This window comes from Fukomys damarensis, unplaced genomic scaffold (assembly GCF_012274545.1).
Source record: "Fukomys damarensis isolate Sample0158 unplaced genomic scaffold, DMR_v1.0_HiC HiC_scaffold_36, whole genome shotgun sequence".
NCBI lineage: Eukaryota > Metazoa > Chordata > Mammalia > Rodentia > Bathyergidae > Fukomys > Fukomys damarensis.
Window position 1 is genome coordinate 47,583,764 of NW_022900948.1, and position 8,096 is coordinate 47,591,859.

General features: G+C 59.8%; 1 long non-coding RNA gene across 3 annotated transcripts; it reads right to left on the reverse strand.

The window, feature by feature from the left end:
* Positions 1–348: 348 nt before the first annotated feature.
* LOC104851645 lies at positions 349–8,090 on the reverse strand. Of its 3 annotated transcripts, XR_777259.1 has the most exons (5): positions 7,819–8,090; positions 5,758–5,892; positions 3,325–3,600; positions 2,752–3,037; positions 349–1,571 (listed from the first exon to the last, which is right to left on the reverse strand). It is a non-coding gene; the product is annotated as an uncharacterized LOC104851645 (long non-coding RNA). The 3 variants fall into 3 exon arrangements; XR_002024855.1 differs by having other exon boundaries at positions 2,752–3,492; XR_777258.1 differs by having other exon boundaries at positions 2,752–3,600.
* Between the last annotated feature and the right edge of the window lie 6 nt (positions 8,091–8,096).

Consider the following 8,096-nt stretch of genomic DNA (forward strand, 5'->3'; position numbering starts at 1 on the left):
ATATTACTTAATTTCCACGTGTTTGGATAATTTCTAGGTTTGTGAGAATTTTTTGCTGTAGTGCTTCTGAGTTTCGAGGATAAAAATCTGCAGTGAGAAACCCAATTCTGGATTATCTGAGTCACGTGAAGCCCGTGGATAGGTGTTTACAGTCCATCTTTGGTCAGGTTTGCTAAATGTCTTGTGCACTGCTGGTAATCATGCATGTTCTTTTGTTGGGTGCTGTATTCTGTATCTGTCAGTTAATTCAACATCAGATTATGTTCAGACTGTCTTGGTGGTGATGTTTTGTCTGCTTGCTCTATCAATGACAGGGAAAAGCATCGTTACATGCTTGTCTGTCTTTTCTTTTATTCTAGCCATTTTTCCTGCACATATTTTGGGGCGAGATATTAGGTGACTAGAAGTCGGTCCTGGCTTTCTGGGGCTGCAAGTCTTTTGCTATTATGAAAGGTCCCTCTTTATTCCTGGTGAGGCCTCTGGCTTACGAGCTTGTCCTGGCCAACAGCATCACAAGACCCCTCTGCTTTGCTCCGTGTTTTCCCAAACAACCTTCCAATCTTTCCACGTCAGCCTCTCCGTGGCTTTGTGTCTGTCAGGCAAGGCTGTCACACACAACATGGAACTGTGTACCATGAGCCCGCCGTGAGCCCACCGTTCAATAACTTCTGCTTTGGGAACACTTGCCTGACCATCCGCCTTTACTAATGTGTTTGGGTTTGTATCTATCAGAAATGGTCCTCTGTCTGTCCAGGCTTCGTGTAGTGTTTTCCCTACCTCCTTGCCCATCTTAAGCTCCATTAATTCTATGATTCTGGCATTTTCCCCTGCTGGCCCAGGAGTTCAGCATTCTCCGTGTCTCTGTGGGTCATAACATGCACCCTTGACTTTGAACCATCTAGCGAAAGTTATATCCATTCTCTCACCACTTCCCAAATGAAACTAAGAGCTCCTGTCATTCTGTCCACACTCATGCCCTTCTGCCTTTTGAGTCACTGTTGTCACGCGTGGTAATTTCACACAGATTGTAGTTGGCTCTTAAGGAATCATTATTAAGCCAGGTGCGAAGGCACACACCTGTAATCCAGCACTCAGGAGGCTGAGGCAGGAGGATCGCTGTGAGTTTGAAGCCAGCCTGGGTTCCATAGAGAGTTCAAGAGGAGGCCCAACATCTGCAGCTGGTAAAGCAGACCCCCGGGAGAGACGGAGCAGCTGCCCTCTTGAGACAGAGGCACAGAGCAGACCCCCTACCCAGCAGTCCTGCAGGTGCAGCTCCTCTCTGTCAGAAGATTGGAAGGGGCTCCAGGCTGGATGGCATCCACTTGGCCCCATCTTATTCAAACGCTGGCCTCAGTCAGAACATCTATGCACACACAGGACCGGAAGAATGTCTAACCAGATGTCTGGGCATCTGGTGCCTGTGCAGTTTGATTAGAGCCATGTGATGACCAGCTCATTCCCCACCAGAGTCAAAATGACCACGAAAGATAGACATTTCCAGTCCATTCGGGACATCAAGGCAACCAGGACAGCACAACTGAAGACCCTCAGGAAAGAGCACTCCGGAGCTGCTGCAGGAAGTAGCAAGGACAGTGAGAAAAGTGTATGGGGGGGCGTCGAAAGGGATTTGTGGCAATGTGTCTTTCACTGTAATCAACTGTGTGTTTCATTTCTGTTTTATTTTTTTGTTCTTTGAGACAGGGTCTCACTATATAGTTGAGACTGACCTGGAACTCACTATGTAGCCCAGGCTGGTCTCGAACTCACAACAAACCTCCTGCTTCAGCCTCCCGAGTGCTGGGATGACAGGTGTGTGTCACCATACCCGGCTAATCAACTGGTTTTTATACCTGTTGCTACTGTTTTTACTACTGTTCACACTGTGTTTTCCTCACACCTGGTAGCTAATGGTAGAGCACCTACCTACCATGCACAGGTACATCAGATTGGATTTGATCCCAGTTTTCCTTTTTTTTCAACAGACTCCTGTCTGGTGAAATCCATTTTACCACCCATCCTTTTGAGTGGAATTTTAATGCTCTCCTGTGGTCGCCCTTTACACAGTGCTTGTGGCCGTGGCCTCTTTTTCCCTTTGTGTGTGTGTGTATGTGAACCTTTCTCAGAGTTTCAGGACCGCTATACCTCTGCGCCCCTTTCCTAGTGAGAACCCTTCTAGGCACCCCCAACAGAGAGCTTGGCAAGCCCTAAAACCCCACTTTGTCTCCCCAGTGTGTGGCTCTTCCATCGAGGGAAGCTTCTCCAGGCTGCTCAGGACCCTGCTCTGCCCAACTCTGAGAGTCACCTCTTCCAGAAGGGGCCACATCAGGGCTTTGGGCTTACTTGCTTCCTTTCCCACCAGGATCTTTGCTGCTCGATTTTTATCGACCCCACGGGCCAAACCTGAGTTTCCACGCGCCCACCTGTCTCTGGGCCTGCGTTTTCAGCCTCTGGAGCTGCATCTGGTGGTACTGAATTCCCCAAATGACAAGCAAGAAGCTGAGTGCCAGGTCACCCTCTGCGGCTCTGCTCTTCCCATGACCTCAAACCCTGGGGTCCTGGGGACCTCGCTCCCTGCCAGCGTCTCCAGAGGATGCTGGGAATTTCACCTCCAGCTCTTTACTGGGTGCTACACTGCGAGCTGTGCCATAACAGCTCTGGCCATAGTCATGGAGTGCGTCAAGCTGTAACAGCCACCCGCCGTGAAGCATCCGTGTACACGTTCAGTGGGCATGATCCAAACAGGCCCTTTACCTGTTACTTATCTGCAAAGGCACCAGAAGGGGTACACTGCCAACCAGGTGGATGTGCGGTGCCCAAGCAGTCCAGCGGCCACTGCCATGTCCCCACGGATCACAGCTGCGGCCCACATGTCAGCCTGCACACAACAGGTCCTCTGGCTGTGATGTGTGTCCCCCTCAGCCTGGCGGGGACGGTCACAGGTGTGGGACCTGAGGCATAGCCGGTAGGTTGATGCCGAGGCCCTGTCTGGGATCCTGAGCACTGTGCCCTAACTTCACGGTGTGGGAAAACCTCCCATCTGCTTCATGTCCAGGATGCCACGGAGAGGGAGAAAGGCTCAGAGCCTCGAACCACGAACCACAAAGACTCCGCACTCGCCAGCCGGGCTCAGAGCTCATGCGGTGCCAACGCCCAGCCACACCCGCTCACGCAGGGCCACATCCTGGTACAGGAACGGGCTGCTTCCCCCGGGGGTGCTCCCCCAGCCTCTCAGCCCTGGCCCGCGCACTGCTGTGTGCACCCCAGGCCACCCCAATGCCGGAGCCCTGCGGAGACCCCAGCCCGTCCACACTGGGCCACAGGAACCTTTGTGTCCCTTGAAACTGCACACAGCCATCAGGGGGCGGCTGGGGAGACTGGTTCCAGGCGCCCCCTCCTTGCAGAGCCCAGATTCGCGGGTGCTCTTACGGCGGTGCTTCTCACAGCCTCTGGATTTTAAGTCCTCTCTGGATCCCGTACAGACCAGCACTGCACCTGTGTAAACAGTCGCTAAACTCCGACGTCTGGGGGACGACAAGGAGAAAGGTCTGCATGTGCTTTCCAATCTCTCTTGTCCTGCAGCTGGCTGGCTCCTTGGGCAGCCTGCAGAGGCAGAGGATGGACGCACTGACATGGGACCATCTCTGAGGGAAGGGCCCGGCTCTCTCCAGACCTCAGGAGGTTCCAGCCCCAGACCCACCCCTACCTAGTGGCACCACCTCAGTCCGTCTCTTTCCTCCCTGAGCCAGTTTTCGCCCTGTCCCCTTGATCTCTGGGCCTGCACGCCTTGCCAGTTCCCCACGCTTTTCCCACTCTGCTCAGTGTCATGGAGGGGCTGTGACCAGGCCCAGCCACATAGGGCCACGAAAGCGGGCCAGTGGTGAGCAGTGAGCGAGGGAGGAAGGGAGAACTTACCTGGCTCTCGCTATTGCTTCTGGGTCCAAACCCAAGTGCGTGCCTGCGTCGTCGGTGTCCCCACCCTCCTGGTGGCTGTCCTGTGCCCTGAGCCTGCAGAACCGCCCTGTTCCACGAAGACCCCCCTGGCCACAGCCCACCCCACCCAGAGCCAGCTGGCTGCTAAGGTCCCACCTGGCTGCCACTGGCAACTTGATGACTGCTAAGTGCCCCACACACCACTGTGGCCCCTTGTCCCCCAGCTTGGTCTCTGGGCTGCACCCTCGGGTGGGGGACATTATGCTGCCTTTCTGGCACTTCTGGGTGCTCTGGGATATGTGCAATTGGAGAGATTTCAGAACAGTGCCAGGCAGCCTGCAGAAGGGGTGAGGGGACTCCCGGGGGCCATGTTGCTGTCCGTCCCCATGGGGTTCCCTTCCCACCCTGTCCCCAGCAGCCTGGAGTCGCACACACTTCAGTTCCTGCCTGGCATACAGCAGGCACCTACTGAGTCCTCTGGGAATGGAGTGGAGCGTGGGGAAGCAGAACCTCGCTAGTGTCCCGGTTAGGACAGCACTGCTGGGACGGAAACCCCCTTGGCTGGCGTCTAACTCTGCTTCCTGCTCCTGCGTCCTGGCTCCTCACGACCCCGAGTCCCCCGCGGTCACTGCCTGGGGCTGTTGCCCACCCAGGAGAGCCCAGTGGGAAGCTGGGCCCCGTGGGTCCCCGGTGCCCTGGACCCCTTCCCTCAGCAGGAAGCCCCGGCTGGCTTTGCGGTAAGGGCTCCTTGAGACAGACGCCCCACCTGGAGCTGGGCGCCACCCCTTCCCCCGGAGATGTGGCTGCTCTGCAGAGAGCGGGTAAATAGGGCTGGAGAAGGGAGAAGGGCAGCGACAGGCTCCCTGGGCACCGTGGGCCCATGGGTTCTGGCAGGGCTGTGGGAGGCGGCTGCCAGCTTGGCCCAGGGCACAGCTCTCTGACTCTGCCCATGCCCAGCCAGGGGCCGTGCAGGGCCGACATGGGGAGGCCTCAGCTGGGGCCCACCTGGTCGGCCTGGGAGCTCCCTACTGCCCTGCCCTGCTCCTCCTGGCCCTGGTTTACCTGCCTGTCCAACGGGCACTGGGCTGTACTCAGCAGGGTGAGAAACAGGCCAGCCCCACAGAGTGGATAGCCACGGTCACGCGCTCTCCACAGACCCCTCCGCCGTCCCCTCGTGGCCCACAAACTTCTCCCACCCGACGCTCGAAACCAAACAAGGGCAGAGCTGCCTCTGGTGGCACTGAAAACAGCATTGCCCCCCAAACATCCAAGCACCCAACCCCACAGCCACCACGTAGCCCGAGGCCCGGCTGCCTGTCCTCAGTATGGCGTCCTCGGCCCAGGGGCCGGGAGCAAAGTGGGGTGCAGTGTGCACATGCACAGGTGAGGGTCCAAGACAGAGAAGGTGGGGCCCCTGAGCGGTGCAGGGGGACGGCTGTAAGGATTTAGCGGAAGGACGGGGCTGCACACCAGGGTGAGTGGCCGAGGAGAGGGAGGCAGGAAACCCGCATGTGGCCACTGGACTCGGAAACCCACAGCATCGGGATCTCGGCACTGTGGAGGCGGCGGGCAAGAGAGGAGGGGCTGGGAGAGGAACTCAAAGTGCAGCCCTGGGCAGTAGGGCCACCTGGAACATACCACCTGGGTGCTGCCATAGGAACCGAGACAGCAGTGGATAGCAGGGTCCAGAAAGCCCACTGAGGGGCCACACACCATCCAGACTCACGAAGCACATTACCAGGCGCAGGGGAACCACCAAGGGCCTGACCACGTCGGGCTGAGGGGACCCAGAGGCTCACAGGCAACAGCAGGAAGCAGGGTACTCACCACCCGCAGGACAGGCCCTGGTGACTTAGTCCTGGCAGGAGGACAGTGCGGATGCCAGGGATGGTGAATCCGCAAGCAGGGCCAGAAGGTGGACCGAAGGGAGACCGAGCATCCTCCTGGAGGGAGCCGGGGCCCCTGTGGGCAGCAGAGAGGAAGTTCCAGGCCCCGAAGGACACAGCCGGGCCTGGGTTCTGAGTAGGTGAGGGCTGGAGAGGGGAGGCTGGGCAGAGCGACTACAGGAGCAGGGAAGGCGGAAAGAACAGGGTTCCTGGGCCCCTCCCAGCCCTTTCCCGGCGAGCAGCACCCCACAACAGCCTACAGGGGAGCCTGTTCCCTCTGACAGAGGCCCGTGGGACGGGAAGTACTCCAGGCCCCAGACCCCAGCAGTGCCCTGTCCAAGAGGAGGCTCAGGATGGGGAAGCCCAAGCACTGGGACACCGGTGGGGATAGGGATACTGCGGGGCAGGCCTGTGTTCAGGGGAGGCCAGGGTGGCCCAGCCTCACCCCATGGGGACTGTCCTTTGCCTCTGCCCCTCATGGGCCACCCGGAGACAGAGGTGGGGAAGAACCCGGCCTCGGGGGAGACAGGCAGGTGTCCCTCCACCTCCCAGAGGCACCTGGCCACGAGTGGGTGGCAGCCACCTGGGCACACCAAGCCAGCCCCTGCCTTCATTTCCAAGAAGGAAACCGAGGCGCATGCAGGTGGCCACATGCCCAGGCCTTCATGGCCCCGACTCAGAGCCCAGGCTGAGCTGCGCTGACACTGCCACCTCCTGTGGCCGCCCCCGGCTCCAGTGCCAGGAGCGCCAGGCCCAGGACCCCGAGCACCATTCGGCCACCAAGGGCCAGCACTGTGGCCATGCAACTGGGGCCTGGTGCTGGACAGGGCAGGCCCTGCTCTGGGGACAGGTGGGAGGTGTGGTGCAGGAGAAGGTCCTGCTGGCCCTCTGTCAGGCCCAGCCAGAGTCCAGGTGGTCGGCTAGGCTGGGGCCCCTCCCCATTTTGGGTAGCGCTGCCTGTCCAATGTGAGCCACAGGCCTGTGACGAGGGGACACATACCCTCATGCAGGGGCCTGGCCCGACAGGGTGTTCTGACGCCCCCAGTGATGCTGCACTGCAGGACAGGCAGAGGAGGCCGAGACACCGGGCACCAGGTGGGGCTGCGAAGGGGTGGGGAGGGGTGGCGCCCACCGTAGGGAGTGGACATGGGCCCTCACAGTCCCCAGGCTTGGGCCGTGCATCCCAGCTGGGGCCAGACCAGAGGAGTTAGGGACCTTCCAGGCGGCAGCCGCTCTGCCCAGGCCCCCGTGCCTGCCTGAGAAGCACCAGCTGGCCCTTTAAGAAGACAGGTATGGCTGGCACCTCACGCCTGGCCCAGCACAGGGCCGGGCACGTTTCTGATCCCTCTGGAAGGCGGGGCTGGATGGGAGACAAGAAGTTCTTGCACGGCTCAGTAAACAATCCCAGGGTGTTTTGACAGATCCCACTGATAGAAAGGACTGCTGCAGAAATGCCAGTTTGCAAAAGAAGGGTCCCAGCTGGGGGGCCGAGCCACACTGCAGTGCCAGCCCATGCTCCTGTGCAGCCCTGGCACCTGCCCACTCGCAAATTCCTGTGTACACATCGTGTCCACGCATGAGCCAGCTGGGTGTGCACACAGGCAACCCTTAGCTTGTGCATGCGGTGTGTCAAATCTGGGCGTGTGCAGGATGGCAGGGCACTCGTGTGTGGGTGCAGTAGACCCCTTGGTACCCCAGGACCCAGCCGCACCCCAGGATGGGAAAGGGGCAGGAGCCCCAGGCAGGGGACGTGGGGACCTGGGGACGGCGCCAGCCTGTGTGGGGTGGTTCCGCGCCACATAGCTGGTCCAGGGCCAATCCACGCCACAGCAGGTGCAGCTCTGAGCGGCAGAGAGCACCAGGTCTTGGTGGCAAGGCCGGTCCTGATGCCGCCCAGTGGCTCCTACCACGTCCACCCTCAGCACAGTGCTCTCAGCCGGCCTGTCCCGATCGGACCACATGGCTAGGAAGCCACCTCCACTGCCCCCTGCAGGGCACTCACTGGTCAGAAGGAAGAGGCCAGAGCCAGGGGCTCCGTCCCCCACAGCTGGGACTGATGCAGCCCGCAGGCGGTCGGGCCCCTCTGGCGCCTGTGGACAAAAGGACACAGCGAGTGAGGCCCAGGGGGGGCCGCCCCTCCACGTCCTGGCTGGACTGCACCAGCGCCAACACCCCACACTGGGGTAACCCACCTCAGCCCTCCAGCGTTGGCACGGGGCCCCAGGAGTCTGGCAGGGGAGGGGGCGCTGCCCCAGAGCCTGCTGCCTGCCGCGTGGGTCA